Here is an 11006-nt window from a genome sequence, read left to right as displayed (position 1 = left end):
GCGTCCGGAATGATGATGGTAAGTTGAGACAGTTGCTGGTTCAGAATTGCATTTATCATTCAGAGTGGGTGGCAAAAATTTCAGTGGTTTGCGCTAGAAAAGAGAAGAAGCAAAGTTCGAAATGATAGTCAACCCTGGAGAGAGTTCTTAGACAGTAGGAGCAGCAGTAAATGCAATTTTCCAACTAGTTTGAATCCGATTTGATGAAGCTGAGCTGATGGTGCTGGCACATGAAGATGGTATCAGTTTCAAGCAAGGTAACCCGGCTCGTCCGAATCATTGCTGACCCCATGGTTGCCATTGTGGTGAAGGGTTACATGAGAGATATGGCCGGGGATCTTGGCCAACATCTTTCGGAAGAAAAGTAGGGGCAGGGGGAGGCATACTTCATAAATTGAAATGAACTTCCTTGAGGGTGCTAGAAGTTTATAATTCGAAGCAATGAGTCTTGTGATTTGATATTCGGTTATATAATCGAAACGATTAAAACTGTGTTGTGGTGAACATTACAAGGATCGTAGTGATTTAGATAAACTTTTCCCGAGCAGACGGAATAAATTTGGGAATAACATTTTTTGATATTTGAAAATACTATGCCAATAACATTTTATGTTATTCATAACAAGATTTTTTATTCGTCGTTATGATTTTTGTGTTATTGGATTGTTATTGTAATAACAGACTAATAACATTTTTCGTTATTCTTTTTAAAAATCATTGTTATTATGTTTTGTTATTATAACAACTAATCCGATCATCCCAATAACAGTTAGAGGTATTCTTCCACAGCAAAAAATGTTATTCCAAAGTTGTTTTGGTATTCAATTAATATCAGACCGATAACAAATTTTGTTATGATAACATAAACTGTTATTAAACCCTTATGCAAAAATAACTTTTTCAAGAAGATCTCATTACACATTCTGTTATTTTAAAAGTATTTGGCATGAATTTAGTTATTGCCGTCTGTTCGGGGTATCAACCTCAGACATTATTGACGATTTACATGTATGTAACCCCTTAAGTAACAAGCTATTAGTTTCAGCGAAGACTGTAGCAAATGGATCCCAATCTGACCTGTCTCCTAAATAACCAAAAATAGGTTACCTATCACTTCCGCAATAAAACTTATTTCTTACTAATTCAACGCAAACTTTCCGCAACTTGATTGCGATCACCAAATTCTGCCCGCGAGCGATTTTCTTCCACCAGCCGCAATCAATTTAATAACGCCAATCAAACTGCCATTATCGAATAATCACTGAAATTTATTGCCTCTGATTGATTTGGTTCGCTTTCCCTTCCCTCCCCCACCCCCCTTCCAACTCGAGCTTGCCACAATTGATTAGCATTGACGACGGCACGAGCCGGGTAACGACCGAGCTTTCCACGCTCTCGGCGGCGAAACTTGGCGTCTCTTCGCAATCCGATTTTCCCGCGTGCAATCTCGGGAATTTCCCCGGCAATCAGCGTGTTACATCATCGAATGCAGCAGGACAACTTTGCAGACGCAGATTTGTGTAGTCTTCCAGCCGGAGCGTCATCGGAACTCTGGGTTGCCGTTGATTGCCACGAGGGTTGAGTGATCAACTAATGTCCGTTGTGCGCAAAGTGACGTATGCGACATTTGAGGTGAATTTCGACCTTTTGAGCTATTTTAACATTGAATTACACGATATAAAAAGGACTGCAAGACAAGCCATCAAAAGGAGACCACGACCTAGGTGATGAAAGCAAAGCCCTAATTGTCCACCGTGCGCTCTGCGGAGACAACTCTGCAATCAAGATTGCGGTTTAAGTTTTCCATCGATGACGACGACCTACAGCTGGAATGTAAGGCATCCATTTGGATTTACGACTTCCGATGACTTTGCGAGATATCAGAAAGCATGCCAGGGATGACAGCGTAGAAAAACGGGATCTTCTTTAATATCGTCAAAGAACCGTCAAAATATAAATTATTGATAAAATAAATCACTTACAAAAAAGGATTTTTTTTACAATATTTATTCTTTGATCGCATTTGTTATTGGTCTAATATTGGATAAATGTTTTTTCAAAACTTTTTTTTCGTAAAATCGCGATAACTCGTAATGTTTATAAGCAAACCCCTTATGTATATATAATTTTTTTTATTGTAATTTTCTGATCTACAACTTAGTAGAACATTATTACACGCTTAAAATAACTCTGCAAAGTTAGAAAAAACACGAAACCTTGAAATGAAAAATTTTGCTCTAAATGCAGATTCGAAAAGAACATTAAATTTCCCTTAAAATGACATGTTCCAAATTTTGTTTACAGTCGAGTAAGGGAAAATGGGCGAGTTTTTAAAACGTTTTCATTGTTTTTTTCATTGAAAAATACATTTTTTCAGAATTCTGAGTACGCCATCAAATCGAGCGTCTAATTTTACATAAAAGTCTTTTTGACACCTCGGATTCATGATCAGGGACAAAAGTTACCCCTTAGGACAAAGTTCACGCAAATCGAAGAGGGGTCAGGGCAACTGCTGTGTGAGTTGGCGGAAAATTACTCATTGCCATTGGGATGATCGGATAAGTTGTTAAAATAACAAAAAATAAAACAAAGATTTGTTCGAAGAATAACTAAAAGTGTTATTAGTCTGTTATTACAATAAAAATTTAATAACAAAAAAATCGTAACGACAAATAACTTTTTTTTAAATAGCATAAAATGTTATTGGTCTTATATTTTTAAATATAAAAAATGTTATTCCTACGTTATTTCCGTCTGCTCGGGAAATGCCAACTTTCAGAAATGTTAAGAATGCGCAAACAATATATGACTAAGTTATGATTTCATTTCAAAAGGGCCAAACATCCATTATTATGTGCTTTTAAAAATTTAGTATTGATTTAAAAATGAAAATATTTTTTTCGGAAAGATTGGAAAATTTAACGAATGTTTTATATTTCAATGTTGAAAATCGGACCGTTACTTGCTGAGATATCTACATTAGAAATTGGTGGGTTGTTTGGATGAGACTTAGAAAACAACAATTTTCCTACCTTAAAATCTTTGCATGGCAATATCTCAGCAACTAAGGGTCGTATCAACTAAGTTCAAAAAGCAAATTAAAGAGAATATTCTCAGCTTTTCAAAAATACTAATTTGAAAATATCAGTTTTGATTTAAATAAATCATAACACGGTCAAAGATTGCAAATTTCTGAAAAGTTGGCATTTGATATCCCCTAAAACATAAAAAATAAATCAAAATTGTGTTTTTTTTTTTTGCAGATTAAGTTTTAGTGACAAAAAGTGAAATTATAAATCACAAAAAAATGATGCAAAATGGCTTCTTTGGGCATACCGAAGGTTGGTGCCTTGTTTGAGCTAAATAAAAAAAATACTAAAATACCAGGATCCAGATTTGGTACATTTTTTAACCAGACGCAAGGTATGCCATTTTGTTTAAAAAGGTCGAAAGACTGTAGGTCTAATCGACAAAAGTCGAATGAACAAAAGGTTGCATTGACAAAAGGTCGAAAGGACAAAAGGTGGAAAAGAATTGAAAGTTGTAATTTAATCAGATGTAACTATTATTTTATTTATTTAAAATAAAAAAATATAAAAATTGAAACTACATTTGGATGAAAAGAGTGTTTAAAAATGCATTTTACAGGCGTAAAGTTGCTTTCCAATCATTAGTTTTTTCGTGGGACTGTACATAAAGTATTTCTTGAAAATTTAAAATGTTTTCAAAGGAGTTCAAACCTGCTAAATATCATTATAAATGCGGGAAAATGCATTTTAACTGGTTTTCAGTCGATTAAACTTTATTTTCATTAAAATTTTGAAAATTTACGAAAAAATATTTTTTTGCTTGATTATTCCGGCCATTTTTGAACGGGGGGGGGGGGGACATAAACTTTGAAAAATATTTGCAACGGCCTTAAGTGAAAAAATACCTTCCTGAGTTATTTCAGATTCAAAGAATATAATTTTTTTTCGATGAAAAATACGTTTTCTTCGAAATTTTGAGCTCACCATCAAATTGTGCGTCCAATTTTACATAGTATTCGTATCTTCAAAATATCAACATTTCAGGCTGCGAATGATTGAAAAACTCGTCTTATTTCGAATGTTCCAAAATGAAAAAGTTGGTGCAGACCTTCCGTCACGAGATATCGGACAGATCCGTGATCAGGGACCAAAAGTTCCCCTTTAGACAACCTTTCACGCAAAAAAGAGAGGTCGGGGCAACTACTGAGCGAGTTCAAACAAAAAAAAATGTAAAAATGCAGTCAGTAACCCAATATTTACATGATTTCTAGGATTTAATTTTGTTATTGCTGTGTTGCTTTAAAAAAATAAATCAAAAATAAAAATGAATGAATATCGTTGATCTTAAAGAGAACCGAGCATTAAATATTATGAATCTAACCATTTCAACGTTGCGATTGCAACCCTGCTCTACCAATCACTCATTTCAGAAACCCTTTCACTTACTTTTTTTTTGCTCTACCAAAGCGCCCTCCAACCTCCAACATTTCATGCCGACCAACCGTTAAATGTCGGTTTCGATGTAGTAATTTGATCAAAATCTATATGCATATTTCCCACAGGCATGCAATCGAGAGGACCTTCCGAAAAACACGACTTTTTTTGCCTTTTCCAACCCTCTCTTGGCCCCATTTTCGCTTTCTCCCCTCCCGACCTTTTTTTTCTCTCTGCCAATTTGCAATCATTATCGAGCATTACCACCCTCCGACGAGGCTTGCTGGCTTCGATGATGGCTATCGACGAAAAGTTTGAATTTAGAAATAAATCTACATAAAAATGAGTTATGTCGCGTGGCCTGCGTTGCGTGCCAAAGTCAAACTCAAACTCTGAACGCACAGAGAGCGAGGAGTGATGGAAAAAAGGGCCCACAAGGTCTTACTTTCCGACTCCTCTACCTTGGCTGGTCCGTAGCTGGGGCACAACAACTTAATAAATTTCCTGGCGGAGGCACCCCTTACCTCCCCTCCACTGGATTAGAAGCCCAAAGGCTGTTAATTTAATTAGGAAGCCGGCTAATTATTCATGAAAGTTTGCCCTGTGAAAAGCGACCGAGCCCACGCGCTTTCGGGCAACGTCAATCCGTAGGTCATTTTTGCAAATTCAATTACCTTCCAGCACCGAAAGCCGCAAGTTGATTGCTGCGAGCAAGGAAAGTGACACGACTGACTGTGAGTTACAGGTTGCAGTAGGAACTCAATTAAAATGCAGCCTGGTAAACAATTAGGCTAGTAGTTAACAGATTGCATATTTACTTTTTAAGGAGTCCGATATCGGCAAAAATGACAAGAGTTGGTATGAGCACAACTGGTAACCATATCTTGAATCAAATTATTGGGCTCTTTTAAAAGTCGTGAGCCGTATTTAAAAAAAAAAATCTTAAATAGTAGAAGTTTTTTTTCAGCACGAGTTGTTTATTTTTCCAACGAGGTTCACCGAGTTGTATAAATATGACGAGTGCTGAAAAAATCAAGTTTTGTAATTTATTTGCGATTCCGAAAAACACCCTTCGAATGGAATTTAAGTCAAATGTTCATTAGGGTGACAATAAAAAAATCAACATCTGGGATTCCCTCTGACAAGATTCAGTATGCAAAAATGAGTATCTGTGCCAATTTTGAGCCAAATCGGTTTAGGATTTAGGGTCGCTTTTAATCGTTGAAGTTTATACGGGGAAAATCGCAAAAATGTATGCAGAAAAACATCGCTTCTGAATTGTTCTGCCAGGTGGTGTGGGTCTTGCCCAAAATTGTCCAAGTGTGAGACTCTTGTAGAAAATTCAATTCCCTACTACTTTGCACAAGGTTGCAGTTGGTCCTGATTTTTGGTGTTTTTTTTTTTTTTTGAAAAAAAAACGTTACTTAATCCCCCTTTAGGTGGTTGGTGCCTTCCTCATATTTATTTAGTGATTTTACCTTAAATAGCAACATCTGGGTCTCGTGGCGCAGGGGTAGCGGCTTCGGCTGCCGATCCCGATGATGCTATGAGACGCGGGTTCGATTCCCGCCTTATCCACTGAGCTTCTATCGGATGGTGAAGTAAAACGTCGGTCCCGGTTTCTCCTGTCTCGTCAGAGGCGCTGGAGCAGAAATTCCACGTTAGAGGAAGGCCATGCCCCGGGGGGCGTAGTGCCAATAGTTTCGTTTTTAGCAACATCTGCTCATTCACCGTTTTACCAATGTAACTCAGTTGTCCGATCTTCCTTATTCAGGGCTCATGGGAAAGGTCTCCCGATTACCTTTCACGACCTATCACGAGAAGCATGACAGATTCGGACATCAATTTCTTTAATATATGGGCGATTCTCCGCCAACTCACACAGCAGTTGCCCCGACCCCTCTTCTATTTGCGTGAAACTTTGTCCTAAGGGGTAACTTTTGTCCCTGATTATGAATCCGAGGTCCGTTTTTTGATATCTCGTGACGGAGGGGCGGTACGACCCCTTCCATTTGTGAACATGCGAAAAAAGAGGTGTTTTTTCAATAATTTGCAGCCTGAAACGGTGATGAGATAGAAATTTGGTGTCAAAGGGACTTTTATGTAAAATTAGGCGCCCAATTTGACGGCGTACTCAGAATTCCAAAAAAACGTATTTTTCATCGAAAAAAAAACATTAAAAAAGTTTTAAAAATTCTCCCATTTTCCGTTACTTGACTGTAAAATTTTTTGGAACATGTCATTTTATGGGAAATTTAATGTACTTTTCGAATCTACATTGACCCAGAAGGGTCATTTTTTCATTTAGAACAAAATTTTTCATTTTAAAATTTCGTGTTTTTTCTAACTTTGCAGAGTTATTTTTTAGAGTGTAACAATGTTCTACAAAGTTGTAGAACAGACAATTACAAAAATTTGGATATATATACATAAGGGATTTGCAAAAAAACATCACGAGTTATCGCGATTTTACGAAAAAAACGTTACTTAATCCACCTATAGGTGGTTGGTGCCTTCCTCACATTTATGGTTTACAATAGGGTCCTAGCACACCATTTGTTTTGCTGGCCGGTACAAAATTTAACCTCAATCTTTTTCATGTACGTATACGCAATACATGCGCACGTAAAAAGCAAAGCAATCCACTTTGATGACCCCGGGTCTTTTTGTAGTCTCTGTTGCAAGTTTCTTCTCATTTCTAGGCATCCAAAGGTTATGTGTGGTGAGTCACCCAAAACCTCTTTTACGCAAATGGATCGACGTTTTACTTCCCCATCCGATAGAAGGCCAGGAGGATAAGGCGAGAATCGAACCCGCATCCCATAGCAACTTAGGGATCGGCAGCCGAAACCGCTAACCAACGCGTCACGAGGCCTTACCTGCACACGTAGATAACTCTATTGGAGAGGGAAAAGGATGTCATTTTTTTTAACACATTGGACATCCCTTCTCCCTCACCACAATTATTCATGTAACAAAACATAGGATCTAATTTGAATCCTAAAATTGAACTAAAATTAGTGATATTCTTGTTTACAACGAAAATATTTTTTTTTTTATTTTTCACAATAGGTTTAAATTAGATTTTTAAATCAATTTTGAAAAAATTATTTCACGGCCGATTTTGACATAAAGTATTTTACTTTAAACCTCGTTCCAAGGGGACCATATTTGATCTATCGTAAATGTTGTCTTGACAAATTCTTTTATTTTTTGCAATAAAATCACCCTTACCAAGAATTACGATTTGAATATCACTTTGAATTTGTTATATCACTTTTACATACGATTTTTTTCAGTTTAACCATATAACCATTTTTTGGTTTAGTACTTGAACATTGACCTAGTGAGAATTTTGGCTCTAGCATCGAGTCAATTAAGGCTTGAACGCGAGCCAAATCGAATCGAGGCTCGAGCTAAAATGCTCGACTTGAACTCTAAAATTTGCTTGAAAATGTGGGAAAACGAACTCTTGATTTTTGGTCAGTGTGTAGTGTAGTGTTTGATCAATTCTCAATGTGAGTGTTTGTGCAAAAATGCAGAATCCATCTCCTGTTTGTCATCTGTCAAAAGCAATTCCAAACAAAATATATATTTTTTAAATTTTATCAAATTTCAAGTGGACGATCAAGTTTTGTGTGAAAAAAGGCTAAAAGGTAATTTTTGTTACAGTTTCTTGAATAATTTCTAACCAGTTTCTTTGAAGTGTCTTTGGTCAAACTAAACAAGAGTGATGGCGGCGGCAGCGTCATCGTCGGTCTGGTCCGTTCCTGATCGATTTTCCAATACGACCGACGAAACAACTTCCTATCCCGGGACGATCCGTTGCAGATCGGCAATCGAAGATCCTGTCGCGGTAGATACAACATTGTCTTCCAGACTACAAAATACGCGAAACCTTAAACGATGATGGACTTGAGGCAGCAAGAGGAAGTTTCATGTGACCACGAGTGGAGAAAGTTATATTTATAAAAAAAATGAAAATAAATGAGAAAATATGCAGGGTTGTTACGGACGGCGCGGATCGCGCGGATGGCGCGGATGGCGCGTATCGCGCGGATCTGGCGCGGATTTGCTGGCTAATGTTGCTCAGGCGCGGATTTCGCGCGGATAGCAATTTTGATAAACAAAATAATTGAGAACGATAAAATTTCTTGCAATTTACAAAGGAAAATATTATTAGGAATTAAATATATTCAGTCTTTTTCGTTGAGTGCGAAAACATCAATTTCTAAGAAGTAGTTAATGAAGAAAATTTTCTTCTTAAAAATTATTGATTGTTTTTTTTTCTTAATACGAAACTTAACAACATAACATTACAACTCATTATTTTTAAAACATCTGCTTAACAATTCAAATAAATACCAATTTTATTAAAATCAAAATAACAAAATTCGTAAAAATTACATAATTTTAAAAATTTGAGGCTATGAAACTTTGTAGATTTTCTATGTTTTTTTTTCAATATAAAAATTTATTTTTTTAAATTTTTGGTTTATTGAAAAAATCAAAAATTTTGTTGCCACTCTGATTCAGGTAGAATTGATTCTACTCCCAATTATCACAACATGACGAAATCCACTTAGAAATCTGCTAAAATCTCCGTCTAAAAGCGAAATGTAATGTTCAATTAAAAAAAAAAGAAATCTGAAATTCAACAATTTGAAATTTAAGAATTTACATATTCAAATAATAAAAAAAATAGAATTCATAATTTGAAATTGTCAAAACATACAGACTCAAAAAACGTAAAAAAGTACGAATTATTAAATTGAAAAATTACAAAAATATTACAATTGATTTTTTTTGTTAATTTTATTTTTTTTAAGAAAGTTCTTAAGTTATCAAATTATTAAATTATTAAATTATTAAATTATTAAATTATTAAATTAATAAATTATTAAATTATTAAATTATTAAATTATTAAATTATTAAATTATTAAATTATTAAATTATTAAATTATTAAATTATTAAATTATTAAATTATTAAATTATTAAATTATTAAATTATTAAATTATTAAATTATTAAATTATTAAATTATTAAATTATTAAATTATTAAATTATTAAATTATTAAATTATTAAATTATTAAATTATTAAATTATTAAATTATTAAATTATTAAATTATTAAATTATTAAATTATTAAATTATTAAATTATTAAATTATTAAATTATTAAATTATTAAATTATTAAATTATTAAATTATTAAATTATTAAATTATTAAATTATTAAATTATTAAATTATTAAATTATTAAATTATTAAATTATTAAATTATTAAATTATTAAATTATTAAATTATTAAATTATTAAATTATTAAATTATTAAATTATTAAATTATTAAATTATTAAATTATTAAATTATTAAATTATTAAATTATTAAATTATTAAATTTTTAAATTTTTAAACTTTTAAATTATTAAATTTTTAAATTATTAAATTATTTAATTATTTAATTTTTAAATTATTGTATTATTTTTTTGCCATTTTCTTAGTTCGGATCATTTTCGTAGTCATATTTTTGATTAGAGAAATTTAGAGAAGAAAATAATAGAAATTTCGTGTTTCGATTTTCCAGAGTAAAGTTTTGGCGAGAATTATCAAGTACTAAATCCCTAGATTTTATAATTTTGTGATTTATTTGATGGTTTTAATTTTTTTAAATCCTCGAATTTAATTTTTTTCTGGCAAAAAAGGTTCCATTTGAAACAGGTGGGATATGAATCCACAACTGATCAACGGTACTGATCCAAATGCCTTCTGTATTATTCTTTTTTCGTTTAAAATTTCAATCATTATGTTACTCTCTTCTATGTTTGTCGCGGTTTTTTTATATGGCGCGGATTTCGCGCGGATTGGGTTTTGGGGTCGGCTCGGATCTGGCGCGGATTTTTTCTCGACTTTTCCGTAACAACCCTGAATATGTATCTACTTAGTTTTTGTTTCTTTGTAAAGAGGTCTTTCGATTTCTCACTAAACGATGGGTCGCATTGTGCATCCGAAAATTATTTTCATCAAATTATCTGAGATTTGGCTTCCAAAAAACGTAGAAATAACACTTAAGTGCTCATAACTTTTGATAGGGTAATCAGATCTTTGATGTTGTAGGCTCATTTGAAAGGCCTTTCAGTTATCTACACGGAAAGGGGATCCATCGCCAAATCGCGATAAAGTTCGCTAAAACTAGCGAAAAATGTCGCTAATTTCTCAGCCTGCACAAAAATTACCTAGAATCGCTAATTTTTTTCGCTGGTTTGGAAACCGATGAAATTCTACCAAACCAGTAAAAAAAACACTGGTTTGGTGAAAAATGTCGCTGTTTGGGGGATCAGTTTTGCCAGAATCAGAAAATTTTCTCGCTGGTTTGGAAAAAGCGGCAGGGCACCAAAATCAACCAGTAGATTATTGTGCTGGTTTTGGGAAACAATTCGCTGGTCCAGCGGATTTTTTCACTGAACTGGTGTTCTTTTACGCTTTTACGCAGAATTAAAAGAAAGTCCAGCCAGGTTGCCTACTTACTTGCCACAGCACAAA

The 11006-nt window shown here is 33.9% G+C and overlaps 1 long non-coding RNA gene across 1 annotated transcript; it reads left to right on the top strand.

Moving 5' to 3' along the window:
- Nucleotides 1-8026: 8026 nt before the first annotated feature.
- Nucleotides 8027-8463, top strand: LOC119770565. The gene is made up of 2 exons (XR_005278894.1): nucleotides 8027-8119; nucleotides 8170-8463. It is a non-coding gene; the product is annotated as an uncharacterized LOC119770565 (long non-coding RNA).
- Nucleotides 8464-11006: the final 2543 nt, after the last annotated feature.

This window comes from Culex quinquefasciatus, chromosome 3, assembly GCF_015732765.1.
Source record: "Culex quinquefasciatus strain JHB chromosome 3, VPISU_Cqui_1.0_pri_paternal, whole genome shotgun sequence".
NCBI classification, from domain to species: domain Eukaryota; kingdom Metazoa; phylum Arthropoda; class Insecta; order Diptera; family Culicidae; genus Culex; species Culex quinquefasciatus.
The sequence above is the reverse complement of the archived record's forward strand: the minus strand, read 5'-3'. Positions and strand labels throughout refer to the sequence as shown.